The sequence below is a fragment of the Martes martes genome (genome assembly GCF_963455335.1).
Source record: "Martes martes genome assembly, chromosome: 2".
Classification (NCBI taxonomy): Eukaryota; Metazoa; Chordata; class Mammalia; order Carnivora; family Mustelidae; genus Martes; species Martes martes.
Genome location: NC_137889.1, coordinates 6,200,980 through 6,216,608, shown reverse-complemented (window position 1 = coordinate 6,216,608; position 15,629 = coordinate 6,200,980).

The window sequence follows — 15,629 nt, the reverse complement described above, 5'->3', positions numbered from 1 at the left end:
TTTTTAAAAGCACCCGTTCTTGATGGAAATACTCAAGAGAATAGGAATTTGTTATTTCTTAGCGTATCGGCATACACCTAAAGCCAAGGTCTTGCTCAGTGGGGTAGCACCAGAGGCATTTCTACTAAGATCCAGAAAAAGCAAAAAATGCTGCCCACTGTCTGCACAACTATCCCACATTACACAGTGGACATAGTATCTACTCCAATTAGAGAAATCAGTAAGTGGCCAAGAATTTTAAAATAAGTAAAACTACTTTTTTTTAAGATTTTTATTTATTTATTTGACAGAGATCACAAGTAGGCAGAGAGGCAGGCAGAGAGAGGGGGGAGGAAGCAGGCTCCCTGCTGAGCAGAGAGCAGGGCTCTATGCTGGCTCGATCCCAGGGCCCTGAGATCATGACCTGAGCTGAAGGCAGAGGCTTTAACCCACTGAGCCACCCAGGCGCCCCAGTAAAACTTTTTATTGCAGAGGAAATAGTAGGACACCTAGAAACCCCTACAGAATCGCTGATAAAACTAACTTAAATAATAAATTCACTAAGGATCCAGAAATAAAATGAACCTGCAGTTAGAGGATGCACGAATAGAGCAGACTCCGTTTGCAATAACAAAAAGAACAAACTTAAGAAAATGTGCAAAACCTATATGAAAAAAACTTTGGGACAGTCCTGGAAAACACAGTAGTCACTTTGACCAAGTGTAGAAGCATCCCCTCTTCTTCCTTCTCTCGAGAGCCTAACATCATAGTGATGTCTGCTCTAACTAACTGAATGCAATCCCAATTTTATTTATTTATTTATTTATTTATTTATTTTAAAGATTTTGTTTATTTATTTGACAGAATGAGAGAGATCACAAGTAGGCAGAGAGGCAGGCAGAGAGAGAGGGAAGCAGGCTCCCCGCTGAGCAGAGAGCCTGATGCGGGTCTCGATCCCAGAACCCCGAGATCATGACCAGAGCCAAAGGCAGAGGCTTAACCCACTTAGCCACCCAGGCGCCCCTGCAATCCCAATTTAAAGAAAATAAATGTTTTGGGGTTCCTGGTTTTCTCCTTGGGTCAGGCATCTGATCTCGACTCAGGTCATGATCCCCGGGTCCTGGGACAGAGCCTCGTGTCACCTGGGGCTCCCCGCTGAGCAGGGAGCCTGCTTCTCCCTCTCCCTCTGCCCCTTACCCCTCTTCTTCTACACCTTCGCTCTTTCTCCAATAAATAAATAAATAAAATTTTAAAGAATCAGTGAATGTTTTGATGGAGCTGGACAAGTCGATGATAAAACTCATGTGCAGAAACAAATAGACCAGACCAAGAAGTCCCTGGAAAAGAAAAGCTACAAAGGACTAACACTACCAGATGCAGAAAATGCTGTGGTTAAAACTGAGGTCCTGGTGTATGATCCGACAAACAGGCCAGTGGGACAGTGGTGAGGGTCTGGAAAAATGTCCAAGTACACGTGGGCATTTGATAAATTGTAAAGGTAGCATCTCAACTCACTGGATCAGAGATAGATTTTTGGTGTCATCCGGAAAAAAAAATTAAATCAGTATCTCTGACCATGCATAAAAATAAACATAAAATGGGTTGGGGATCTGAATTAGAAAAAAAAATGCGAATACGTAAGTTCTGGAAGCACACACAGGTGAATGGCGAATTCCGATGGAACCTGGTTTAGGAAACAGGCTTTGTAACTGTAGCTCAAAACCGGATGCAATAAAAGAACGGTTAAAAACAACATACCAGGAACAGAGTCAAAAGGCACTGACAGAGATCTGAGTCAGAGAGATCTGAGGAAGCTGGGAAGGACAGGGAAGGGGCCAAGGAACACAGCGAGCCAGAGGAGCTGAGGAAGGCCGAGGAACAGATTCTCCTCAGATCCTCCAGAAAGGGCACGGCCCCACAGACACCCTGACTTTAGCCCAGGGAGACTCCTTGCAGACTTCTCTTACCACGACTGTAAGATAATAAATGTCGTGGTTGGTTTTTTTTTTAAAGATTTTATTTATTTATTTGACAGACACAGATCACAAGTAGGCAGAGAACCAGGCAGAGAGAGAGGAGGAAGCAGGCTTCCTGCCAAGCAGAGAGCCCGATGCGGGGCTCGATCCCAGGACCCTGATCATGATCCGAGCTGAAGGCAGAGGCTTTAACCAACTGAGCCACCGAGGCGTCCCATAAATGTCATGTTTTAAAGCGCACACGCACATACACACAAGGTAACTGGAAAAACTGGAAAAAAAATATTTACACTATTCCTAGCATTTTTTTTAACTCCTTAAAGCTGAAGAAAAAAGACCAAAAACTATATAGAAAAAATGGGAAAACAGGGGCGCCTGGGTGGCTCAGTGGGTTAAAGCCTCTGCCTTCGGCTCAGGTCATGATCTCAGGGTCGTGGAATCGAGCCCCGCATCGGGCTCTCTGCTCAGCAGGGAGCCTGCTTCCTCCTCTCTCTCTGCCTGCCTCTCTGCCTACTTTCGATCTCTCTCTGTCAAATAAATAAATAAAATCTTTAAAAAAAAATGGGAAAACAAAAAGATTGCCAGCCTTACTCATAATTAGAGAAATGTAATCTAAACCTACCCTGGGATATCATTTCCCTTTCAGATTGTCAGAAACCGAACAGCAGACAATACATTCTATTGGAAATACCATGGGTGGGGTCAGGATCTCAGGGTCCTGGGACTGGGCTCCCTGCCCAGTGGGGAGCCTGCTTCCCCCTCTCTCTCTGCCTGCCTCTCTGCCTACTTGTGATCTCTTTCTGTCAAATAAACAAATAAATAAATATTTTTTTAAAAAAAAAAGAAAAGGAAATACCATGGGTAAATACCACTATACATGCTAATGGAAATAAAAGTTTTACAACTTTTTTGAGGGAAATTTGGTAATGACTAACAAAGGTACACATACATCTACTTTCTGACCCGTCAATTCTACTTCTGGGAATTTACCCTGAAGATACTCGTCCGCAATACGAAATACATGGACACAAGCTTATTGTGGCATCATTGCTTATATGTGCAAAATATTAGAAACCGCTGCGTGTGGGAGAGTAATTGAATAAACTCTGTTCTATCCGCACAATGCGGCGCTTGCAGCTGTGCATAAAAAATTCCTGTGGATTCTTACGGAATGATTTGCAGGTTATTTCATTAAGTGACAAAAAACAAGTACAAAGGCGTATTCATAGTATGTGTTATGGGTTGAACTGTGACCTACCAAAGTTCCTATGTTGAAGTCCTAACGCCGGGTAGTTCAGAACATGACCTTATTCAGAAATAGAGTCTTTGCAGGTGTATTGCATTAGGAAGAAGTCATACTAGAGTTGTGGGGGGTGGGGTGGGGGCGCTAATCCAACATGACTGTGTCCTTGAGAAAGAGGAAATGTGAACAGACGGGCACGCAGGAGAATGCCATGTGAGGACTGGAGCTCTACGGCTGCCAGCCGGGGAGCCCACAGGAGCTGAGAGAGGGGCCGGGATCACCTTCCCCCGTGCCTTCAGAGGGAGCACGGCCCTAGCAGCACCTTGATCTGGACCTCAAGCCTCAAGAACAGAGCGAGAATGAATGTCCATTGTGCAAGCCACTGGGTTTGTAGAACTCGTTACAACAGCCGTTGGAGACTAATACAGTATGCCACCTTTTGTGCAAAAAGCAAAAAATACTATCTGCAAATATGTGCAAAAAATAATCAGACAGGAGGGATAAACCTAAGTCTATGGGATTTGCTACCCACAGGGGTGTGTTGGAGAGGAGGAATGGGAAGAGAGGAGAAGGACGAGTAGGGACACTCCTGGCAGAGGCTTCCTGATACTTCTGGCTGCTCGAGTCACGTCAGCGTGCCGTGTGCTCCAAACATAAAATGGCAACAAGGCCTGTAAAAAACTTGAAATACCCAACCGTATTTCAAATAAGTACCATAATGGCACCGAAGGGCAGAAAAAAAATAAGGAACTTTAGACAAAGTACTAGAAATAATAACTCTACGTAAATATCAAGTTTCTGTTAATTATTTTGTCCTTCGGGTGGGTAGAGGTCAGCAGGTTTGAAGCTATAGCTTACATACGCTCCAGGATCCTGCTGATAAAGAGCCTGCCGCGGAGAGGAGCCAGGCTCAGGGCTAGGAAAGGGAGGTGCGCACGTGGAAAGAGAAGGCTGGGATAAACTGGTGGTGTGACGTTGGAACTGGTTTATGGTCTCTAACGTGCATAGGGATAGAGCAGTAGAAACAGAAGATCCGCTCCTGGCACAGCTACGTCTGTGGTTTGATTTGCGCGAGCCCGCACACATCGTCTAGCTGTGTCCTCCGAGAGCGCCTGTGACGTCCCCGTGAGGAATGCGCTCTGGCCCCAACTCTGGTTTCTAAATACCCTTTTCCACTAACAAAATTCAGGTTCCTTGACAAATCATGATATCAACAGATTACAACCCATACCAAAAAAAGAAAAAAGTGGAAATCACGAGTCCATATTAATACGAGTGAATAAAAAAAATGAATGAGAACAGGAAACTCTTTATTACAGTAGTATTCTACCATAAATTTGCAAGAATGATGGAAGTAGACTATCCCTACTTAGCAACCTTGTGAGTGGTTGCATGATGTGAGTGAGTAAAAGTATAATGAGAAAGAGGACATTTTCATACACCTTAAGTATCTCCCTGTTTGATTTGTATTCATTGCAAGGGAAGAAAGCAGTAACTTCGTGGTAGGGAAACATAAAAGGCACCACCTGTAAAAAGTGATCAGCTATCCCCATTACAGGACAAACAGACATCCTCGCCTCGTGCTCTGATGAATTGAGAAGGACACAATATCACCCCTGGGCTTTCCTGCCAGTGATGTGTAACTTGGATCTAACTCTGAAGAAACATCAAGCAAATCCATACAGAGGGGCATTCTACAAATAACCATCCTGTTTGCTTCAAAAACATCGAAGTCGTGGAAAACAAAGAAATAACGAGTATTCACACCAGACCAAAAGAAACTGAAGAGACAAAAAAAAAAAAAAAAGAAACTGAAGAGACATTTAGCAACTACGTAGAGTGTGCGATTCTGGTTTGAATCAAGGACTGATGCCGATCATAAATTTCTTTTCTAGGAAGAATATTGCTGGAACAATTGATGAAATTTGAAAAAGGTCCTTAGATTAGGTAAGACTATTAGAGAAATGTTAATTCCCTGCTTTTGAATATTGTCCTGTGGTTAGTGAGGAAGATACCGTAGGGGGTGCGTGTGGCCTCCTCTGACGTATTTCAGAGCGAGAACACCTGCACACACATCCGTTCATGCTCTACCAGTTCAGATCATTTGTATTAAGGACAGGATGGTTTTAGCAGAGAATTCTAGTGTCTAGGACATACTGACATAAAACACTATATTTTAAAAAAAAGAAGCTTACTCCTCATATAAACTGGAAAGATAGTGGCTCCGTCCAGAAGGAAGTCTTGAATGTAAGGGTGTATTGATGTAGGGCTGTTTCACGAGCCATTTCAGAGCCGTAACAAAAAGCCTTGTTAAAATAAATACATAAATAAAAGGCGTTCAGTGAGCAACAGCGCTTTGAAAGGACCCATCCCCAACACAGAAAAGATACTAAAAGTAACCAGTGCTCTCCGATTCCATAGACTGGGTCTGCAGATTGGAGGAACAGAGCTAACACCTCAACATCACGGGACCCCTTAGATTAGAATCAGCTCTAGAACTCAGGTCTTCTGACACATTAAAAAGAAAACCACAGGCCCCACGTAGGGTTATTTAGGTTAAGTCCCCAAATCAGTCTAAGTCTTACTACCTAACGTAACTGAAGTTTCGCCCTCTCAGAAATGCAACCTTTAAGCAGACAACAGAATTTCCTGGTCGCCACAGGCCATTTGCTCCTACTGGGATAGTAAAGGAAAGGGACAGACCCCTTCCGCTCCCCTGAGGAGGGCAACTTTGCCTAAACAAGGCTTTCTTTGCTAATAAATTCCTTCTTCCTCCCCGCCCCCCTTCTTTTTGAGCTCTCTCTGCCTTTAAAAACCTTTCTTTTGGGTGCAGCATGGATGGCTCAGCCGGTTAACTGTCTGCCTTGGGCTGGGGTTGTGATCCCAGGGTCCAAGGACGGAGCACTGCTCTGGGCTCCCTGCTCAGCGGCGAGCCTGCTTCTCTCTCTGCCTCTACCTGCTGCTCCCCCTGCTTGTGCTCTCTCTCTCTGTCTCTGTTTAGTGGATAAATAAAATCTAAAAACACAACACAACAAAACAAAAAAACCCTTTCTTTTGTTTCACTCAGCAGAGCTCCCCTCTACTTGCTGGAAGAATGCTGTCGGATTCATGAATTGTTTAATAAAGCTGATTAGATTTCCAAGTTTACTCAGTTTCAGTTTGTTTATTTACAGGTGATCTATCTGGTTTGCTCAGTTTTATAATTCTGAATTCTTCCCACAGCTATTTCCTAGCACCTTCTCTGTACCAGGAACCCCCTGTGTAAGTTTAAACATATGGTAATGAACCTCTCCCCTCAGGATCCACAACCTCTTCCTATCTGGAGAATCTGTCACCGAAGCTAACCGTACATCTCATTAGTAAGGACAAAGTTAATTAAAACTGATGCACTCAAAGAAATGTGACCTTTGCACTAATATGCTCTACTTTTATTTTTTGTCACTGCATTTCTATTCAGGGTTTCTAATAAAATAATATAATCCAAAGAAAGGATCTCCTGCAGTCTAAAATAAGTTATCCGGGCTCCTACTCTTGGTGGAGGATAAAAGATGAAAGCCATTTTTCGGTGCCAATACTCACCTGCAGTAAAGGATATGTACTGGAAAGCCCTTTCATACACACTCAGGACAAAGGAAAAGCTGAAAATACTGACTTTTGTGGGATGCTCACTTCAACACAGCGGGCGGTGAGCTTTTCCGAGGTTTCTTTCTGACAACCTGACAGTTCTTAGACATGAATCAAGATGCGAGCATCTCTGAGACTTCGTGGCAGCCGAGTCCGATAAAAGGCCCAGTGCTTCAGAAGGGAACCCTGGTGCCCAGAGTCTCAAGTTCCCTCTGGAATGTTCCCTTCTCAACAGCACGGCATAAACATTTAGGGCAGCCCTGGGTCTGGGTTTTCTAGGAGTTCATGAATTTCAGAGGCAAAGCTCAGACTGCTGAGTTATGTTTTCCTTTATGGTATTTCTTCCCCAGGAAAGAAGAAGAAGAAAAAAAAAGGTGGGGAGAAACGACTAGCACACACAAATCTAATACAAGACTATAATTTTCTAGGGAAGATATAACTCACTTATTAATATGAGAAGAAATGTGGCATTTTCTTGAACAATAATAGCAAAATGTGCTCCTTCCAAATTTAATTTTTTTTAATAAAGGTTTTATATGTTTTAAAATGAGACTATTTTCTGGTGATATGGGATAACTACCATGCTCCTAGTGCAGGAGAAGAAGGCAAGCAGAGGGCAAAGTACACGCTGACACCTGCAACTCCCACTCCCCTCCCCCTCCCTTGCCCTAGGGGGGATGAGTGTGACATTCTTCGGGACCCTGTCTGCCCAAGAGCAAAGGAAGGGGAACAACAAATGGTTAACTGATAGGGACCAGTCATGCAGGACCCTAGTCTCCATCAGTTGACAAGTGTCTTAATGATCCACGAGAAAAAAAAAGCAATTTTATCAATAGCTAGACCTCGAAACCTACAGACTCAATGTCCTGGGGCCCTGATGTCACCCTCCCCTCCACAGGATAGAAAACCTTATATAATCAATCATTCTCACACTTACACTGCAGCTCTTTCTGCCCACAAGCCCTGTCCCTGTGCTACAATAAAAACACCTTTCTTTGCACCAAAAATGTCTCAAGAATTCTTCCTTGGCAGGGGACTCCCGAACCCCACTCCAGACCACATCACTGGCTCTCAGAAACGGGGAAAAAATGTAAAACCCATGAATACATGAACTGAGAAAACTGAATGTCTGGAAAGCATAGAAAACGCAGAGGGTGTAAAAAACTGGAGAAATGAAATTACCTGCAAGAATCATCATCAATTATTGTAGCCTCGTCTCTTGGTCATGTTGTATCTACAGCGGTACACGTGGAACTTTACAGCTAACGGAGAGGTAACCAACTCAAATATGAGCTCAAATGCGAGGAGGATTTCTCACGAGGGAAATGTCACCGGGACCGAGCATTTATGTCATTTAAGTGCCAAGCAACATTCCCATTGTCTTCGTTCCTGCTAGGATCTATCTATGCAACACTCAGGCCGAAAGCCCGATACCCCTGCCCTCATGTGTGTGTCGACCGGATGAAACATCGCAGGGCGGACCACCAGGGAATTGCTTCCAGACAAATGCTAGTTATTTCTATGTTCCCTTCAGGTACCCCAGTGATCCTAACTGAAGAACGTACCTTAGCGTCTCTCCCCGCCCTTGTCGCTTTGACTGCATTCAGCGTCCCCCTCTCCCTTCGCTTCTTCCACAGAGGTTTATTTCCCACGGCCAGGGGTTCAGGCACAGTGGAAGGATCTGGGATGTAACAGGGCGGTGGACGGGCTTACACAAGGGAGAAGAACATGGGATTAGAGAGCAGGTGGTTCAAAAGAATTTTCTGCAGCCTCAAGAGTCCCCCAACCCTGTTATTCCGGTTCAGAACTAAATCACCTCAAATCTGTCCTGGAAGCCAAGAGATAAATACAGAAAGCACCCGGCGTGGCTGAGTGCTCCCCATCTAGGGCCGAACCGAAGACAGCAGGCACCAAATTGTGTCCAGGGCGGCCTCAATTTGTCAGAAACTCTCTGCCCGGGCCTGTGTTCAAGCCAGGACCCATGCGCACAGCTGCACTGGTTCCTCAAGGTTGGAAGACATCTGGGTCCTTCGAAGGCAGCCGCTGTCTTCACCTGGGCTGGGGTCTGCTGTCCCCGCTCCCCCCGCCCCCTCCACCCCTTGGCACCGTGTCTCCCGGCCCGGCTGGCCGCGGGTCTGCTCCGGACCTCAGCCGAACTCCATTCTCTTCGGCTGCTGCCTCTCCCCTTGTGGCTGGTAAATTTTTTTTTTTTATCTGTTTTCCCTGTTTATACGTAGAAATCATTTTTTTCGAATACCCAAGCTGACTGCGATCGCTCGTGCCTCCTAAGACAGACTTTTCTCCAGAGGAAAAACACTTTTGTTCCTTCACCCTCCCTGCCTCCCTGGTCCCTGGCAGGGGCAGCTGAGGAGAGGCCTGGTGGAGGAGCTGCAGCCGGCGCTGTGGGCCCTGAGCCAACACGGAGCCTCCGGAGTCGGAACCCCACAAGGCCACTGCCGGGGGACGGAGGCCTGGGTTGAGCGTGAAGAGTTCAGCGGGGCCAGACCCCTAGGCTCCTTGTGGGCGAGGCTGAGGAGTTTGAAGTTCATTAAGGACAATGGGAATCCGGTGGGAGGTTTCAGTCCGAGAGCCCGGACTAAACTCAGAGCGAGAGATCCTTCTGGAAGCCGTGTGGAGGTTGGCAGGTGGTAAGGGCGGAACCGGAAGACGAGTTAGGTGTTCCTTCCATGACGCGGACAAGAGCTGGTGGCGGCTGGGGATAGGGTGATGTGAGGGAACGTGGCAGACCCCCTTTCTCCGTGTCGTTGCTGAGCCCATGCCCCGCTACACAGGTTCCGAGGCTAAGGGCTGCCCTGGGGCAACTGAAGGCCAGACTGGGAAGCTCAGGCCCTTGGCCCCTGACTCTCTCGGGAAGGGGAGGTCGCGTGCAGAAACCCTGCTCCTTTGTGTCAAGGCTGTTCAGGGAATCACAGAATGATTTTCCCTCGAGAGCGCTCTCTGGAGTTCGGCTGAAGCCGGGCTTCACTTAGCGCCTTTCCTGATCCTGCCTCCTACTATCTGTTGCTGTGTAACAAACACGCCCCAATCTCTGTGACTTTAAACAACCTACTGCTATGCCTGATGGTTTTGGTGGTGGGCCGAGCTCAGCCTCCTTGATCTCAAACGCAGTTACTCTCACCCGGTGGGGGGGGCTGAGTTCATCAGACCATTTCAAGGATTCTCCGTGCCCGTGCCTGGCATCTGGGCTTCAGTGGGCTCTGGTCCAGCATCTCGTTCTCCATTCCGTGGCTAGCTCGGGGTTTTCTCAAAGCCTGGTGGTCCCAGGATAGCTGGACTTTTTTTTTTTAATGTGTATTTATTTGGGGAGGGGTGCAGAGGGAAAGAATCTGGAACAGACTCCCTGCTGCGCACAGAGCCCAGCCTAGGGCTCCATCTCACCACCCTGAGATCATGACCTGAGCTGAAACCAAGAGTTGAGTGTTTAACCAACTAAGCCACCCAGGAGCCCTTGTACTTGGACTTCTTAAAGGGTAGCTGGCTTCCCGGGAGCAAGTGTTTCAACCCCTGAGCAGACGGAGCAAGTGTTTCAACCCCTGAGCAGAAGCTACGTAGTGTCTTTTGTCCTGGTCTCAGAAGACACACTGTGTCACTTCCACCTCACTTAACTGGCCAGCCAGTGACTCATAGGGCCAGCCCAGGTGCCAAAGGAGGGGGCTGCACGGGGGTATGAATACCAGATGGGGGAGGAGTGCGAGCCAAAACTCGGGACGGTGATGTCTGCGTAGATGGACGCTCTGGGCGTGTGCTTAAGAATTGTGCAAGGTCTGATATTTTACTTTTTTTTTGCAAGCTGACAAAGTAGCCTGAATTGTTGCCTGGATGCCGGCAGAAGACACAAGACTCTTGAGTCAGAGACACGGGACTACATCACTCACTGCAAAAGCACCAGCCAGAGCTCAACGTTGGTTGGCGTCAGTTCTACACGCCCTCTGACCCCACAGCAGGGATGCTAAGGACCCGTGATGGGTGTCGGCACTTGCCGTGGGTTGAGTTGTCAGACAGGGACACAGAGTGATGGTGATAGTTCTATAATCTTATATTCTGCTTGCTGTAGGGCTGAATGCAAATCTCTCACTCGGGTTGTTAATTAATTTACTTTTGCTTTCATTTTGTGAATTTTGTAAATTGTTTCCTTGAGTATTTTGAAGCAGATATGCCCATGGAAAATTCTCCACTCTATTTTAAGGCTTCGGTTGGCTAACCCCTATTGACTTACATCCTGTGCTTATTTTCCCTGTCAAAATCCTACTGGTCTTTGGGACAAGTTGTCCCAAATGACCAGGTAGCAGCCACAGTTTAAAGCTTAGCACGATTTTTACTGTGCCCCCGGTTGGAAACATCCTCCCTTTGGGAGCTGAGACCTCCAGACCCAGAGAGCCTAGAACTGTGTGGGATGGGACACAGATTCCCTAGGAGAGTTCCCAGGAGTGGTGGTGAACAAGGGCACTCCTGCTGTTACCCTTTGTTCTCAAACCCATAAATTCTATCAAAAGATAGACCAGAGGGGGACATTATAGCATAAAAAAGCCATTGCTTCAGGGTGTACAGTGCACTGTAAAAATGGTGCCTGTGGCAGGCACAGGAACGGAACTCACCAGCCTCTACTCACACGGTGTAACTGACCCCGGCACCTAGCTGCCTCGGTCTGAAGTCTACCGTCACCCACGCCAGCCATGCCTGTCGCCCGTGGCCACACCTGTAGAAAGCCCCACAGCACTAGGCTAACCACGAGTGAAGGACAAAGTCACAACGCAGCAACCATCATTCTTAAAAGTATATTATACTTGTGTCGAAGATACGTCCATAGACTCTATGTCTCGAGGTGGAGGTGCTGATTTCTAATTTAATTGCAAGGGTCCAGAAATAAGAGCATAATCACAAACCACCTAAATGACCACGAATGGGAGATGTGCTAAGTCTAGTGTAATTTGTACCAAATGGAACCGACCCAATGGTGGGAATGAGTAACACGAAACATGAAATAATGTTTTCGTGTTGATGATGAAAGACAGCTGCACGATGTTACGCAAACATGAACCAGATTTGATGCTATTTTTGAGACTTTCTTTGGTATTCCATTAATGCCATAAAATCAGGGATGTTCTCAATTAAATTAAGGTTGTGGATTATGTTAAAGTAAAACTATTCTCATCACTTTCTTGGTCTGCTTAAACTCTTCACTTCTGCTACAGGTAAGTTAAACTTTCCCACTGCATTTTCTCTTAATAATGCCAGCAGTGTTTGCTTCCTATAGTTCACCAATGTCCTCTTTATGAGTACAGTCTCCAATCTATCCATCATTTTATTTTAATTTTGATAATTGCATTTTTTTATTCCTAAAATTTCAATGTGTTTTATATACATTTAAAAAAAGATTTGGAATAATTAAAGATTTACAGAAAAGTTGCAGAGATAATACAGACTTCAGAAATACCCTTCACCCACTTTCCCTCCTGGAGTAGCTTCATTTTCCAGAGCCATGGTGAGTTTTTCAAAACTAAGACATTAACACGGGTTCATTGCTATTAACACGACCTCATTTGGATTTCAATAGCTTGCCCTCTGCTGTCCTTCTGTGCCAGGATCCCATCCGGGATACCATGCTGTCCTGGGTCATTCTTTCTCCTAGGCCCTGCCTGTTTGTGATCGTTTCCCGTCCTCCCCTAGCTTCCTGTGATCTTGACAGTTTTGAGGTATTTTGAAGATTTTTCCTCAGTTTGGGGTTGTCTGAAGTTTTGCTCATGACTGGACTGGTATTATAAGTGTTGGGGAAGAATACCAGAGCTCGTTCAAAAATGGACTAATTTCTACTGTTTATTATAGTTTCTCCTGATTATTTTTTTTTAAAGATTTTATTTGACAGAGAGAGACACAGTGAGAGAGGGAACAGAAGCAGGCTTCCTGCCGAGCAGGGAGCCCGATGTGGGGCTCGATCCCGGGAACCTGAGATCATGACCTTAGCTGAAGGCAAGACGCTGAACAACTGAGCCACCCAGGCGCCCTAGTTTCTCCTGATTCTTATGGAACTTGTTTCCTCCTATGTTTACTGATTTTTTAAAACAGTGACCTACTCTTTTTTCTTGGGAAATTATTTGCCAGCGTTCTCTAAGCCTCTGGTAACATGTGTTTCTGTGCCCTGGAGTCTGTACTTAGCTCTGTCAAGTGCCTGGGTGTACTTGGACCTCAGCCCACCCTAAATAAATATAGATTGCTGTGTTCTGGAGCACCTGGGTAATGTGAATTTGCCCATAAATGTGTGTGATTTCAGCTTCTCAGAGCCCGACTTCTGTTTTTCAGGCTGGTTTAGTGTAAACCAAGGGAATGACCCTCGGAGTGCCCTAACGTGTGAGGTGAGGTGAATTCACATTTGATAGAGCCCTGGAAGTTTTCAGTTTTATGGGCCACAATCTCTCGATAAAGTCCCTCCATTGGGTCAGGCCAGGGACACTGACATTCAAGGACCAGACCCCTGTGGACAATGACGTGAGTCAGAAGCTTCCGGAAGCTGTCCACGTGGATTTCTTGCCTGATGGGCTCTCGCTTTCCAGCTCCTCACTGGGTCGTTTCAATGGCTTGAACTGCATTTTCAGTCCTTTAAATAGGAGGGTTGGCCTAGACTGGAAAAAGAATAAGTTGTCATAATTATTCAGCGGTTCACAAATAGCAAGTGATTAATGGCGCGGTGACTTTCCAGCTCATAACCGTATCCAGGGATTTCGTTCCAGCTCAAAAACACATCCAAGTGTCTAATTCACCTGGAAACGGGATGGGACGAAGGAACACTACTCCAGAAAATTCTGAGTCATGTTAGGATCCAGATTAAACACCACGCCTCACGCAGAAAAACACGTGTAGAGCCTGATGCCAGGACGCAGGAGGGCCTGGCTCCGGGGGTCCCAGGCAGATCAGGGGGACCTCTCGCCGCTGGCAAAACCCAAAGGTGGGGGGGGAGCAAGGAAGGGATTTGTTTCAGTGACAATAACCCCAGGAAGCCTGCAGACGAGCGTCTCAGAGACTGTCTCCAAAGTGCGGAAAATTCCTCCAGGTCTAAATAAGAAAAATATGGGGCAAAGTGGGTGGGTCCAGGCAGGTGGGCAGTGAAGGTCAAATCGGTCATTGTCTGGGCAGCGTCAGTCCTGGTGGACTTGCTGGCTGGGGCAGTTCAAACGAGCGGAGGCTTTGCCCCCAGGTCCTTCCGCCTGAGTCGGAGAACAAAATGCAGAGAACCCACCTGGAAAGTTGGAAGGGAAAATGGAGGCAGCCGAAGCCCCTTTTCACGTGCAACCTCCACAAACTCTTCAAGATGATTTAAGTCTCCGGTGGCCCCACAGGTCAGAGGGATGGGACTGAACGTTCAAACCTCTCATCGCTGGCTCCCTGGCAACCACCCCCAGCCTTAGCTCTAAAAGCCCTCCCCTCTCACGAATGCGACAAAATACACCTTTGTTGCTCTCATCACAAGGAAATTCCAAGGTTTTTAGGAGCTCTGTGCCGGAAATGGGAGGAAGACCAAATACGTATCTTAGTAGAAACCACACTATTTCTCCCAAGCAGAGAAACGGTGCTACAGTTCAGCAATGTCAAGTGCATCACATCGCTGTGCAAGATACAGTGTAACAGTCACACTTTTTACTCTGCAGCACTGGAACTCTGTCCCCATGCAACACTAGCTCCCGGCCCCGCTCCCGCCGGCTTCTAGCCCTGTCATTCTACTTTCTGTGTCTGGAGTTGGACCGCTCTAGGGACCTCATGTAAGCAGAATCTTACATATTCACCCTCCTGTGACTGGCTGGTTCCGCTTAGCATAACGTCCTCAGAGTTCTCGGTGTGGTCGCGTGTGTCAGAGTTTCCTTCCGTTCCGGGGCTGAATCATACGCCCCTGCATGGACAGATCGCGATTTGATTTTCCATCCATCGATGGACACTGAGTTGTGCGTAGCTCTTGGCTATTGCTGCTATGAACAAAATCTCTTCAAATTCCTGCTTTTGATTCTTCTGCATTTGTATACCCAGAAGTGGAATTGTGGGATCATATGGCAATTTGTCACCTAACGTTTTAAAAAATAGCAGGTTTTTGTAAGGATATGTTCTGTATGTATTTCAGTTTCCAATCCAGAAGGGGTCAGCTGAGTAAAAGAAAGAACCCTAGGCATATTATTTCACGTAAATACAAATCCCATTATTATATTGGGACGTTCTTCTTTCCTTTTTCCAGTCACTCTTCCTTCCGCGCTGCTTTGTAACAACTCAGCGGCACAGAGGAGATGCGCTGAGCCAGCGGGTGGGAGCGCAGGAAACAGGACCCTCAAAGGGCAAGATTGACTTTCGCAGCCGTGAAGAACAGAAAAGGACCAAATAAAAAGTGGGTGGAAAGTGGAAAGACATGAGAGGGGAAAAAATGAAAGAGAATGAAAAGAATACCTTTAAATTACAGAGGAAAGTGTTATGTATGTTCCCATTTAAATTTTTACGTGACTTCTCATATAAAATCTGGGTGAAGAAGTTGTAGAAAAGTGCTCTTACCGGCCCCGAGGGCGGGGGCTCTTCCGCCAGCCCTCGCTGGAAATGCCGCAGAAACAACAGCCTCATTCTCTCTTCCGGGCCAGGGCCTTGGAGAAGTTCCACTTGGGTTTTGTATCAGTATAATTTTTTACTCTTTTCTTTTAATTTCAATTTCATTTGCTGGTATTTTCACTTGTACTTTCTGGAAGAGAAATTGCTTAGAGGATTCAGACTGTAATAGTAATCCTTTAAAAAAAATTCCGATTGGGGGACACCTGGGTGCC